The 13,813-nt window shown below is 38.0% G+C and overlaps 1 protein-coding gene across 2 annotated transcripts in view; it reads right to left on the bottom strand.

Moving 5' to 3' along the window:
- Positions 1–13,813, bottom strand: part of L3mbtl4 (L3MBTL histone methyl-lysine binding protein 4) — a 343,139-nt gene that overhangs the window by 150,436 nt on the left and 178,890 nt on the right. The gene's annotated exons all lie outside the window — the stretch shown is intronic.

The raw sequence follows: 13,813 nt of genomic DNA, 5'->3' as shown, positions 1-13,813 counted from the left end.
AAACTTTTTTAAAATTAGAGGCAGTACTAGCACAACAATGTTCACTGCAGCACTATTTACCATAGCAAAGTTATGGTACCAACCCAGATTCCCCCCAGAGGATGACTAGATCAAGAAGATATGGTATTTATACACAATGAATTCTATGCTTCCCTCAGAAAGAATGACATCACCCATTTGTAAGGAAATGGAAAGACTTGGGAAAAAATCATATTAAGTGAAGTAAGCCAGATCCAAAGAAACATAGCCTCACTGGTGATAATTAGTACATATCAAGGACTCTCCTAGCAGAAGATTGCAATAGTGCAAAACCTAGATACATAAGGACATATAGGATGAGGGTAAATGAAAGGATCTCCAGGATATGGAAACAAGAGCTTTATCTTGTGTGATTATTGTTCTTAATGTACTATATTATTTCTCTTCTCTTTTGTTGCCCTTTGGTTAATCTCATATTGTTACAGTATCTTACTTTGTTATCTTGTGTATTGTATATATGTTTATTTGAAATAGGAAAGGGAGGGGGGAAACAAGAGGAGGGGAGAGGGTGGAGGGAAGGAAATGGGGACAAAAACATAAGAAAGGGTATCAATGTGTGAGAAGTAATGCACGAATATAACTGTAACCCCTCTATACAACAAATAAGAAATAAAAAATAAAGGCATTGATGTTTAAAAATATGAGAGACTTCTCAGAAGACAGAATAGCCAATAAACACATGAAGGAATATTCAACATCTCTGGCTATAAAGGAAATTGTAAATCGAAACAAAATTGAGATTCTACCTCACCTCAGTTAGCATGGCCAGGATCAAGAAAACTAACAATAACAAATCCTGGCATGGATGTGTCCAAAATGAAACACGATTACATTGTCAGTGAGAACGAAAACTTATGCAGCCACTCTGGATAGCAGTATGGAGATTCCTCAAAAGACTAAGCATAGAGCTTCTCTATAACCCAGTAATCCCACTCCTGAACCTTTATTCATGACTACAAACAAAGGCCACACTAAAGCTACCAGCACATCCATGTTCAACGCAGCATTGTTTACCATAGCCAAGATGTGGAATCAGCTCATATGTACCTCCATGGACAAATGGATCAAGAAAATGAGTATATATACATATTAAAATTCTACTCATCCATCAGAATGATATCGTACTATTTGTAAAGAAATGGAAAAAAATATATTAAACAAAGTAAGCCAGACCCAGAGAATCTTAGGTTTCATGATTTCCTTCAATTGTGGTAGCTAGAAAGTACCCATAAATCTATAAGTAAATATAATGGGTGGTAAGCAAGTGGTTACAAATAAGTTAAGTGAAGTAGAATAGACTTGATAGAAAACACAGTGTGAATTCTTAAAAACAACAGCAGCAGCAATAAAAACCTAAGTCAAAGCCCAACAAAATAAGTACTAGGAAATGTGGACTCAAAAAAGGGTAGGATGTAGACAGAGAGGGAGAGAAGATTGAAGCAAGAAAGTGGAAAGGGGGTGGGGGGAGAATGCAGGTAAGAATTTATTTTACATACCACAAAATTGATAAGCAAAGAGGTGAGTCAAGGAGAGGAGTAAACATTTTGCAATGATGACACAGATCCAGATACACCATACCCACAAACTGGTTTGCTAAAAAGCAAAAAAATGAGCATAACCTAAAATTAAAGAAGGGAAGAGATGTGTTAGGAGGGGTAGGTGAGAATGTGAAAGATAGGAAATTGAGCAAGATGCACTGTATCCATAAACTTCTTAGTGAAAGGCAACATCTTTGTATAATTAAAGATAATTAAAATGTTTAAAAAAATAAAAAAATAGAAAGAGTTGTTATAGATAAAATATAAAAGCATATTTAGGAATGTTTGGCTGAATCTGTAATATGACCATCTATTCACTTAGAAATTATGTATTGAGGGCTGCAGGTGTGGCTCATACTGTTAAAATGACTACCCTGCAAATAGGAGACCTGAATTATATGGAATATATATATATATATATATACACACACACACACACACACACACACACACACACACACACACACACATATATATGTATAGAGTGAGAGGTAGAATCTGACTAGTGAATATGGAATGAATATATAGGATTATCAAAATAAAATCCTTTAAATATAGGTTAATAAAATGTAAAAAAAATTAAATGAAAATAAAAACTGTGATGTCCCTAGTTAAGAAATATGCTTAGCTTGAGTATAGACAGTGACTCCTACCTATAACCCAAGCTACTCTGGTAGCTAAGATCTGGAGAACTGTGATTCAAGACAAGTCCAGGCTAAAATGTTAATGAGACCTCATCTCAATGTAAAAATCTAAAATACCTATTATCTAAGCTATACTGGAAAGTGTAAATAGGATAATCTCCATCCTGGATGGCTTAGACAAAAAGTGAGAGCCTGTCTCAAAGGAAGAAGGGATAGAAAGGTGGTTTGTGAACACAAAATCCCCAATTCTACTATTGTGTGTATATGAGAAAGGAAGAGAGATAGAGAAACAAAGACTGATAATAGACTGAGACAGTGAAAGATGAAGAGATACAAAAAGAACATAGTAAAGAAAAGAATCCATGAGAAAAGGAAGAAAATTCAGGTACACCACTTCATCCAAAGTTCATCTCACAATACACTACCAACACACCATCATAACAGCTTAGGATATTAAGCTGATAATATTCTCCGTTATCCAGCTCAGATGCAACCCTGTGTGGGCAATATTCCATACACAGTGAATGCTATTTAATATTGTTATCACTACTCTTCTGATGCATTTGATTAAATTAAGACTTGAAGTGATATTTTTAGTATTAACCAAGGCATATTTATCTCCTGATCTCTGATGGGTACCATAATTCTCTCCTGGTTAGAGCTGGAAAAAGATGTTTGATCTTGACTATTGGGAGAAGACTTATCACATTACAAACCACACTAAAGAACATCAACAAAGAACGAGTCAAGAAGATTATGAGATAAAAATGCATGGAACCTAGCAATTTCCTCATTAAATTCTGAATGATGAAGTGTAATAGGTTGACTCAATGGTGAGCTAGACAGAACCATCCACTGGGAAAGAAAAGGACCTGCACATTCTACAACAGCTTATATTATTGCTTCTAAGATAAAGGAGAATCTATGATCAAACTGATGTTTTTCTCCACAAAACAATGCCATTTTGTTAAGAATATGTTACTTGTAATTTGATACTTACAGAATTAGGTTTCAAGAAATATTTTCAAGTTCAAATCATTTCTTCCAAAATGCAGTACTTAACTTTGTAACTCTTTTTTTGCCTCCTTTGTCAGCCCTTTTCTAAAATTACCTTCATAGTTTATTTGCTTATCACCTATCTATCTTCACTTTATGTAGCTTTACTATTAGAATCTGAATACTCAGGTAGTGGTTAAAGGAGAATGGCTATTTCAAAGGAATACTTTATGAATAAATTATGCCATTGTTTAATGTCTATATCTCTATTATGTTTGGGAAAGCCTTATAGCAACTTTGTGAGTGATCACTAGTTCGTTCTCATTTCAATATAGTTTCATTTTTCTAAAATCAAGCTCTGATCAACTCTGTCTGACATACTTGATGCCCCTGGCTAAATGGAACAGTATGGATTACTTTTGATTTATTTGAAACCTTCAGTGCAATGATGGGAGTAAATCCATTGGCAAGGTGCTTTTCCAAGGACAGAAAGGAATAGAAAATGGTCTCAGAAACTGAGAATTAACTGAACAGAGAGTTCTGCTTCCTTTTTATAGGAGAAAGCAGTGGGGTGCCCTGTTGGGTTCCATACAGGGAAGTTTATGTTTATTATAAGCCCATAGTTATTATGATAGTTGGGTTGCCTGTTGTGCCTTCTTCCTTGCTGACCAAACCCAAAAGTAATGTGTCCCACCCTCTCTTACAGGTAGACATAATGACTTGACACGCCCAGGACATTAAGACCTCAGGTAAAAAGGTTCTGTGAGTCTTATTAAAAAGGGTGAAGAGGCTGGCACTGCTTTGCCAATTTTCCTTTTCTTTGAACTTCTTGGAATACAGATGTAAAGCTCATAAGGTGAGAGCACAAAGACAAGCAAAAGTATGGAAGAAGGCAGATTCTAGAGCCACAACATTCATTGTTCACCCTGGGTCCACCTCCAGTATTCTGTGGTGGAAGGAAAATAGTCCTTTCTTAGATTAAGCCATTGTAAACAGATTATGCTACTTGCCACTAAGCATTTCTTAGGCTAAAACACCAATTCATTCCTGTTTTTCCTTTTATGAAATCAAAATCCTTGTGACAAACAACTGAGTTGCATTGGACATTAGATCCATTGTTATGTAAATATCATGGAAAAATCAAGAAAGAAAAAGAGATTACACTAATCACCAGAAAAAGGAGAACAGGAACTGTCTCTCCTTATTTAAAAATGGCCCTAGTTGGTTACTGTAAGTGATACACTAAGATCACTTGTTCCATCCACAATGGGTTCAAGGCCGACATGTATCTCTTTTTCTGAGAAGGCTGCAGCACTCTCAGAATTGCTGTAGTACAGAGATGACCTTGAGCACAATGATGATACTAAAGATGTTTGATGCCAGTTAAGACAATCTGCTCAAATACACCAATTCCACACTGATGATGGCCTACATCAGAGAATAAAGATAGTTCTGTGCCATTCTTATCCTCACTTCAAAAGTAATTAGTCAGTGAGGGTAGAGTATGCGGCTCTACCTGATTCAGCCATAAAATAAAAAACATTAGCACTGAGTGGTCATACCCACTAGAGGAAACACCAGCACCACTGTTGAAAAAAGGAAATAGACTTAAATGTCACTAGTTACAGACAAGATAATTGACTCATCTTATTTTTAAAATAAAAAATCATTACCAAGAGTTAATAAATCCAACTCTAGCTTTTGCCAGTTAATTAGAGATAAGAATCTCACAAACTTTTCTGTCTGGGCTAGTTTCAAACCAGGATCCTCAGATCTCAGCCTCTCCTGCAGCTAGGATTACAGGGGTAAACCAGTGGCTTCAAGCACCATTTTTTCTCTTTAACCAAGTTACTTGCTTTTTTTCCCTTCCTGCCTACATTTTCTCTTTGTTTTTTTCTTTCTTTTTCTTTTTTTTCGTTTTCTTTCTTTCTTTTTTTTTTGATAGTCCTTGGCTAAAACTCAGGGCCTAGGCACTGTCCTTGGGCTTTCTCAAGGCTAGCACTCTACCACTTGAGACCCAGTACCTTACCACTTCTGGTTTTTTTCTGTGTATGCAGTACTGAGGAATCGAACCCAGGGCTTTGTGCATGCTAGGCGAACACTGCCACAAAGCCATGCTCCTGGCCCTACTTCCTTCCTTTTTGCATTGAGTTGTGTCAGTTGCTTATATAAATAATAACTCCTTATTAGATTATGGTTTATAAAACTCATCCTATAGGCTTTCTCCATTCCTTGGTTATGAAGCTTTTTAAATTTGCTTTAGTCCCACTGGTTTATTTTCGCTTTTGTTGCCTGTGCTTTTGTTGTCACAGCCAAAAACTCATTGTCAAAATCAGTGTCAAGAACCTTTTCCTTTATGGTCTCTTTAAAGAGCTCTGCAGTTTTAGATCTAACATTTAAATTACTAACTCATTTCAAGTTGATTTCTATATACAGTGTTTAAGAAAGACAAAGGCCTAATTTCAGTCTTCTCTATTTAGAGACGGTGGAATACTACCATTCATTAAACAGCTCTTCTCCCTAATTGTGAATTCTTGATGCTCATGTCACAAGAAAAGAATGAAGAAATGGGATTTAAATGGGTGACTTTATCATTTACTATGGAGGTCAGAGACTGAATTTGCTCTTTGGTTCCAGCATTCTTCCCAGATGTGAGCAGCTCCTGGAATGTGGGATATTCTTGGTATAACATGGCCCTTAATTCATTGCAAAGACTTAGCATCATCCCCACATGCCCCACAGTCAGGGTCTGTGAAAGAGAGTGACACCTCTGAATGGGCTTCCTAGCACCTCTCACTAATGTTCACTAACACTGCTGTTCCCCCTTGCTTGCTGACTTTAAATCCTAATCTGATAGTTAGCTGTGACTCCACTGTGCTGATGGGTTTTTCTTGGTTGCCTAGCATTGTAATACAATTTGGTGGGAGGCATTACATAAAAGATTCCTTTTTTAATGACTCCTGATACAAAACAAGCACACTGCAATAAAAAAAGGAGGAGGATAATTCCAGTGGATATGATGGTAAATGTTCTTTTCAATCTAAAAAACATATACTACACACTGAAAAATGAAAACTTCCTTAACTCTATTTCTCCTAATCTGTATTGCAATTCCCTCGGACAATCAAAACAGTAGAAATGAAGCAGTAGAAAAGACAGTGTGGGTCCTGAAGAGGACTAAATGTCTTAGAAGATTGGATCTGCAATACAGAAGCTCAACGGATAGATCCCCAATATGTTCAACTTCCTGGTGAATATATAGACTGGAAAATCTGTGCAGGATCATATACAAGTAAACCTCGGCATATTCTAAAGAATGTCAAGTGGTGGGAAGAACATAGCAGAAGGCCAGGCTGGTAGGGGTGGAATTTAGCAAGCCTTATCAGTCATTATGATGAGAGATGGGGGTGGTCCGAGCAGGTGTGACTCTGTAAACATGTTAATACTGTGAGTGAGGTGTGCAGAGGAGATCTGTGGTTTCCATAGCTGGACAGACCGAACAAAGAATGTTATTACCCCCAAAAGATTTGTGGAAAGTTCCCTGCCATCCCGTAATTGTAGAACTCTCATATGCCCAAGGGAACCTGACTCCCTTACAATTGAAAAATATTCTAGTTTTCAATTTCTGATTTGAAAGGAATAAGAAGGCATATGTGAACAAATAAGTAAAGGCTTTTAGTTCCCAGTGTGTTATGAATTTTTCATTCCTCTGAGTCTTTCACTGAGTTCATTGGTTTTCAGGTATATGTTCAACATTCTACTTAATTACAACGTGAAATGAAGATGATCATAATCTTTATTACAGCTCTTTTTTCATATGAGGAACAATGTTTCTATGACACTAAAAATAGGATTCTGCACTAAGAATCAAGTTGTTTAAAGATACAACTACTTATAAAACAACATGACTTAGTAATTCAGTCTTCCTACCATCATGAAAAGAACAAAACATTTTCCAAGAGACTAAGCACCGGCTAAGCTTATCTTGAGAGCAACACCCGGAGTAACCCTCCTCTAACTCTTTGGCTCAAGAAGACACTGCTGTGACTGCAGGAAGCATTTCTGAGAGGACACACTGATTATGAGTCTATTCAGCAGCCCACAGAAGCCATCAGTTGCCAGAATTGAGCAGCTCAAGGCCACAGTCCTGCTGTATCGAGACAGCGCATGCTCTGAGGACTCATGAACTGCGGTACACTGCGGCCTTAACCATTATGGTCACCAGTATAGAACTGATGTCCCACAGAACCCTGCAAGTCCTCAAATAGTGGTTAGGTCCCAAATGAATCATTCCTCCATTAACAACAGCACAAACAAGCTGGAAGAACCCTTCACAAAGTCCACCTAGCCATCAACAACTCAATATACCATGTTTCCATGACCAGGCACTGTAGGAAAACAAAGGACTCAGGCTTTTCTTCTCTGCCCTGGGAGGAGTGATGATCCTCAGAAGATGCTCTAGTTCTTCTAGCGAGATCCCAAATGTCTCCTACTTAACTCGCACCTCTATGAAGCATGGCCACAGGCTTGACTTCCATGCATCTAGAGCCAGAGCTGGATCATATTGGGGACAGGGTGACAATCTGACCATACTGTCTTATTGAATTATTTTGTGATTTTTTTTAGAAGCAGGAAGTACTAGGCTCTGTCCTTGTTTGATTTGATTTTCTTAGCAGGATCAGAGTTTGAAGTCAAGGCCTTAAGGCTTACTACTGAGCCATATCCCCAGTTTTTTTTTACCAATTATTTTTGAAATAAGGTCTTGCTTTCTGGTTAGACCTGTAATCCTCCTTTTAGTGTGCATGCAGCTGGGGCTGAAATGACAAGTATGTACCCCTAAACTCACTTGTTCTACTGATAGAGAGTACTGTGAACATTTTTGCCTGGACTGGACTAGACCAGTTAGCCTTTCAATCTCAGCCACACATACAGCTGGGATAACAGGCTCACATCATTTTAGCCAGCTGGTTGCTGGGGAGAGGTTTCACGTAGACGCCCAATTTAGTCTCATCTACCATTACCAATCTTAACTACTCAAATAGCTAAGGGTATAGGCATGAGCCACCAACACCCATCCAATGTTCTATTTTAAATGTGTGCAGAGCTGCACCCTGTTGAATACAATCTACTGTTGTCCACACATGAGATGACTAAGACTTCCTTCCCTGCCACGCAGCTTGTCAACTGTGAACAGAGGCTAATGTGACTGAAGGCATCTAGTTATGAGCAGGAAACCGTCTGCCAAAGTGTTCTGAGCTAGACAGGCAGAGAGACCAAGTTTAGAGCAAAGTAAATGAATTTTGCCTTCACACTTCAGAAGCAAGACACCAGATAAGCACTTCAACAAGGAACATTTAAAACAGATAATATCATTAAGACTGTAAGTACATTTTGAAAAGTATGATTTTTTTTTCTCTTGATAAGTCGATCATATAAATCTGTAATTAGGGACTTTGAAAATAGCTAACTTTTTTTTAACACAATATGCTTTAATTGTCTATTAAGTCAATGAGGACTCAGGGACTCTTAAAACCACCGATTGCTTGCATGCTATGCAAGTACTTCCAGAAAGATTCTTTCTCAAATTCTCTTAAAGATAGAAGGAATCCAAAAGTATGCTTTTGCCTGACTAATCATCTTTGTTTCTGAGGGGTCTGACATACACCCATGAGCAAAATGATTGTTCCTGGTCTGGACTAAAGCTGGAGTGTTACTTTTATAACGGAAGCAAAGTTCCACCTTGGATTAAATAAAACTTTTGAATTCCACAGAGTTTCCACTGTTCCTTAGGGAGAACTTCAGTAATCATTTATTTTCACTCATGTCTGAATGAAAACTATGTATTTTATCTCACTTAAGTGGTTAAGCAACGGACTAGAGCATATGGTATATTTTCAAAGTCATTCTGTTGTTTTTATACAAGTTTCTGTATAAGAACTGAAATGAACAAAAATGGAGTATTATCTTTTATCTAGTTATACTCTATTATGCTCACTGATGTTCAACATTTAAATAGATGAGCAGTATTCCCAAGGTCTTCAATAAAAATCAGAAAGATTATATTACTGTCATTGAAGTGTGACTACGATTCTATTCTCAGTAATGCTTTAACTTCACAATAAAGCCTCATTTGACTTCCTCTGTAAGCAAGCATTGTAATTACTTCCAAACATAAATCACACAGAAGGTAAAGAAGGCTCAGTGACAAAATCATTTAGCCATTAAAGCCAGCTTAGAAGATCTCCTTTTCCTGCTTGCCAGCTTCCTAATTGGGTACATTTCCTTTGTCATCTGTAGGGTTGTTTTGGTCCATGTCATTCTGAGGAAACCTGAGGACAAGACCATAGCTGCAAGACCATAGCTCATAATTCATCCTACAAAGTCTACAGACAAAAGCCAAGAGTGGTGGCATATACCTATCACCCTAGTATAGGGTGGAGGCTGAGGCAGGAGGATCTCAAGTTAGAGGCCAGCCTTGGCTACAGAAGAGAAAGAAGAAAACCAAGCAGGCTGCAGGTAAGAACCCAAGACAGCCTCTGCACATGTGTGTCTCATTTTGGCATCCATGACTATCCAGTTCTCTGACAGGGAGAAAGCTTGGAAAGCTAGATCCTGGAGAATGCTGGCACCATGTTCACTCTCTCCCCATCCATGCTTACAGTTCCATGGGGGGTCATGGCAATTAAAATACCACACAGTAGGATGTGCACCATGGAGAAAGGAAATGGTATAATGGGTAACATAATGCCGTTGGTTGTTCTTAAATAAGCTGACTAGGAAAGAACATTTGAGATGACTTCTAGAGAGAAAGAGTCATTCATTCGAAAAGCAGATAAATAATTTTAGACAGACAAGGTAACATATTGAAAGCCTTGGGGGTAAAAGGAGCTTGTGTTTAAAAACTTAATGAAAAGTATACACCAGACAAAAAGAAGAAGGAAGACAATAAGGCCTAAGGGAGAAAGGAAGACAGGAAGGGAGGGAGGGAAGAAGAAAAGGAGGAAGGGAAGGAGACAGAGAGAGAGGTTCAGGAATGGGGGTTATATCCATCTAGTTTGGTAACTGGAAAGCTATGGACAAAGTCAATGTCAATGTCTACCATTTTATTTCACTAGTAACATAGTAAAAATATATATTTGAATTTTTATTTAAGAATGAGTAAAACCAGTTCTCCACTGAATATGGTTTAAAAGATGTGATTGTCATATCTAGATCAATAATAATGAATGTCTTGAACTATCTTCAGTATTACTTAATATTCACTCAATGATGAACCCTTTCTGGATATTGTACAAATTTCATTAAATATCTCAGAGGAAAAAAAACACTGGTTGTAAAAGTTCTAGGAAGTAATATAACTCCTAATTTTCTGGGCCAATGAAGAGAAACCAATGTGCCTGTTCCTTTTACATTGGCCCTGCATTTTGCGTAAGGGTCCCTGCGTGCCAGGCAGTTCCAGAGCATTTGGCATGGTAGTTAATCCCCTAAGACTTTAGGCCCAGTTATAAAGTGACCTGCCCAAAGACAGGTGAAAACAGAATACAAATCTAAATCCAAGATTTCCTAGCTCCAGAGTCTACCATTGTGTTTCTCAAACTTGCATAAAACTTACAGAAAAATTTTTGGACACTGCATTTTGTAATGGAGTATAGGTCATATTTAGGCAAATAGTGAGTGATGCAGGAAAAGCAGTGAGCTGTATTTACAGAAAGTTCACATCAGATCTAACTGGGGTTGCAGCTTCCAAATAATATTTGCGATATTTGATGTCTTTCTAAGGACAGTCAAGAACCCGGAAACATAATGAAAGATCTTCAGCTCAACAGTATCTAAAGCTTAGCTACTTCCAATATGAAAGTTAGCAAAGCATCAGCAGGAAGGGTTATATATCAGATGAAAAAGATAAATAAAGTCCTTTCAGAATCAAGATATAGCAGTGGAATAATAAAATCAGAGAAGCCAGGCTTACCTGGTCCTCCTCATGGGACTTTCTGCTGGCTAAGGCAAAAACAAACAAAAACAACAACAAAAAACAAAAGTTGTGGCCCCACACAGGGTATTCCCAGACAGTCTCAAGAATCTATATTCGAACAGAGCTCTTGTGACTCACTCCTGTAATCCTAGCTACTCAGGAGGCTGAGATTTGAGGATTATAACTCTAACCAGCTCATGCAGAGAAGTCTGTCTCACTCTTATTTCCAACTAACCAGCAAGAAAGCCAGATCTGGATCTGTGCCTCCAGTGGTAGAGTGCTGTCCTTGAGGGAAAAAGCAAACTGAGGGCTCAAGGCTCTGAGTTCAAGTCCTAGTTCTAGCACACATCCCAAATCTTATATGGCCTTGGCCAAATCTTAACTACATATACATTTTTGCAGAAGCTGGGAGCTACAGAACACACGCACAAAGCTAGACTCACGTTGGCAATGAGATAAATGGCACTAGCCACATGGAAACAAAAGGAACTATCATTTATTCAGAAAGATCTGAAATTTTAATAGAGTCCACTAAAATTTGTATGAAACCAAGGAGGTCCAATTATGCTTATCCCTGGGTGACTCCCTCCTCTAGAAAGAAAACCCCTAGCTCAGGCTCCGTGTGGGCTTTTGAACTCAATTCAGCCCCACTTCTTAGGCCCACCTCGGATGACTCAAAGGTCTTCAGCAACCTTTTTAACTGTAACTTAGCTATGGAGATTTAATTTAGTTCTTAGTCATTAACAAGCAGCTGTGTGACTTTTAATTTTATTTTCATACATTTGTAAATTAGAGCCTTTTCAGATTTAATTGGAATCTCAAGAAGACACAAAACATACACACACAAATAGAGAGGATGCAATCTATTTAAAAATGGCTATTAGGGATGTATGTATTTTTCCCCTTTTGATTCTAAATTAATTATGACAACCCTCACTGTACTTACTTTCCGATGGAGAGACACTCATAAAGAAAAAGAAGTGAGAATAATAGATTAAACATACCCACAGCGTGCTTCCTTTTAATCAGTATACTTTCACACAAGATTACTGGCTCACAGCCTGCTGTGATTTCATTTGCAAAAAAAAAAAAAATCACTAACTTAAGTGTACAGAGTAAGTAAAATTCAAGTCAGGTTTCAACCATATAAAATGGTTGGGTAGGCTAGATGATATCTAAGATTTTCTCTATGCCCTCTACTTTTAATAATCTTTACAATGTCTGGTCAATAAAGTATAATATGGCATATAACAGAGTGTTAAGCACAACTGTTGAGTCACATAAAGTTATAGAAGATAAAAAGTATCCAAAAGTTAAAATACTTGAAAATGTTTCTAACAATATGAATGATGACTTTTTGTTCTTACATGATTAAAAAAATGGGTGTGGCTTTGTAGATTGATTACAAAATACAGTGGTTGTGTTCTAATAATCAAGAATCCTGGATGGTATGGTGAGACAAGTTGAGTTTCAATTCTATGAATAAAATCAGTTCTGAGTGACAAAAGTATTTCAAAATACAGAAGATGACGATCGATCCTTCGGTCCATTCAATATCATTCAAAAAAACCCAAGGCAGAATGCTCATAGCACAGCCACATGCTGTGCCACATGCCCTGACAGCCACCAGGGCTGTGATCTCTGTAAAAGGATGTGGACAGCCACAGATAGGTGATAGGTATCATCTGAATTTCAGGAGGCCAGCACTTAGGGCTCTGTGAGTGGATCTTTCTGGTGTAAATAAGTTTCTGGAGGAACAGGGTGCCAGGGGAAGGTGTGAGGACCAGTGAAAGGCTGAAGGAGAGTGAAGATAAGAGATGGATTCTGGAGAAATTATGCAGGAGAATCAGCAAAACTTGAAGACCGGTAGTATGTGTGCATTGAGGGAGAAAAAGGAAAATGCCAAGTCCTGAATAAATGAAATAATGAGAGGGGAACACAGGAAGTTGCTACAGTAGAAACAGGAAAATAGAGGCTTGGGGTAAAGTTGATGCATAGACTTCACTCATCTTAGAAGACAACCAAGGTTACAAGCCAGGTGGGGAGCTAAACAAAAGAACAGGTATTGGGTCAGGTAGAAGGAAGACAGCTGTCAAGTGAGGGTGTAAATTCAGGGAGGAAAAAAAGGTAGGATCAAAGAAAACAACCATTGGTCTAATTTCCCAAGAGTGGTCACCAAGATCACTCTAGATTTACAGTCTTTGTGTGCAAGGCCTGTGCTTGTTAACACATTGTGAATGTACCAGGACTGGCATCTCAATGGCTCTCTGCAGAGTCTGAGGACTCTTGATCAAAGTAAAACTGTTCATCAGTTTATTCTGTCAAGGTTTCGTCTCACTTCCACAAGAAGTTAGGGAATGCTGTCCCAGATGCCATGAGTCCATTTAGGTCTTGGATTCGAGCATTGTGGGGCAGGTTCAATATCAGATGCCTCTATGAGGAGAGTAACATTTTACCTTTACCCCAGGAAACTGATGGGGAGGGAACAAACAGGGAGGAAATGAAAACAATGTATAGAACTAGTTAGTACTCATGTCAGCCTAATCAGATCAGAGGATTCCTCCAGACAAAAGAACCAGGTATTTTGATTGGATGCTCAGTGGAATTTAGAATGCTTTTAATTT

This window comes from Megascapheus bottae, chromosome 19 (genome assembly GCF_031878675.1).
Source record: "Megascapheus bottae isolate mThoBot1 chromosome 19, mThoBot2.hap1, whole genome shotgun sequence".
Classification (NCBI taxonomy): domain Eukaryota; kingdom Metazoa; phylum Chordata; class Mammalia; order Rodentia; family Geomyidae; genus Megascapheus; species Megascapheus bottae.
The sequence above is the reverse complement of the archived record's forward strand: the minus strand, read 5'-3'. Positions and strand labels throughout refer to the sequence as shown.